The following is a 794-nucleotide window of genomic DNA, read 5'->3' as shown; positions in this document are numbered from 1 at the left end:
TCCCATAGGCTCAGTCCCCTGATAAGTGCCATATGGCACAGTCACAGCATGTTGTGTGTGTGTGTGTGTATGTGTGTGAGAGGGACAGAGAGAGGGAGGGAGGGAGCAATGGCTAAAGGTGTCAGAGGGAGGCTGGTTTAAATTTAGCGGCGACAGGGGTGATATCTGCATGGCAGGTCCTGTCTCCCTCCCCCTCCTCCCCTCTCCAACCCCCCCCTCTCTCTCTCTCTCTCTCACACACACACACACACACACACACACACCCACACACACTCCTTCTGTCTGTCTCACCGGCCAGGAGACGGCCTTACACTTCACTTCATTTCTCTCCCCTCTGTTCTACCGGTCCACCTGGATTTTAAGCAGAGGTCAGCTGAGGACGCACGACACAGAGAGAGAGAGAGAGAGAGATACTGTAGATAGAGGGAGAGAGAGAGAGATTGAGAGAGATTGAGAGAGATTGAGAGAGGAAAACATAAAGAAGGGAGGGGTACTCTTGCCGGAGGCAGGAGGGAAGAGGAAGAGAGAAGGCAGAGAAGACGAGGGGAGACGGTGGATTCACTGGTTCAGGATAACGTCTGTTTTTGTCAGTGGCATTGCAGAGGCAGGCAACAGCAGCAGCTCAGGAGCGGAAGCGGCTTTGAGCTGTGAGAGGTGAGACCCTAGCACTCAGTTATATGTTATATGTCTATGTATGTATGTAATTATGTATATGAACTATGTATGTATGTATACATGTATGTACTGTATATATGCATGCATGCATGCATACATACATACATACATGTACAGTA

General features: G+C 49.7%; 1 protein-coding gene across 4 annotated transcripts in view; it reads left to right on the top strand.

Annotated features, from left to right (window-relative positions):
• The first annotated feature begins 291 nt into the window (after positions 1 to 291).
• filip1l (filamin A interacting protein 1-like) overlaps positions 292 to 794 on the top strand; it is a 92,123-nt gene continuing 91,620 nt past the window's right edge. For 3 of the 4 annotated variants that reach the window (XM_080422327.1, XM_080422328.1, XM_080422329.1), the window contains exon 1: positions 292 to 654. The gene's annotated coding sequence lies outside the window, so the exon portion shown is untranslated. The remainder of the gene's footprint in view (positions 655 to 794) is intronic. The other variant, XM_080422330.1, reaches the window with a different exon arrangement.

This window comes from Gymnoscopelus braueri (genome assembly GCF_963280865.1).
Source record: "Gymnoscopelus braueri genome assembly, chromosome: 24".
Classification (NCBI taxonomy): domain Eukaryota; kingdom Metazoa; phylum Chordata; class Actinopteri; order Myctophiformes; family Myctophidae; genus Gymnoscopelus; species Gymnoscopelus braueri.
This window is presented reverse-complemented; position numbering and strand designations above follow the sequence as displayed.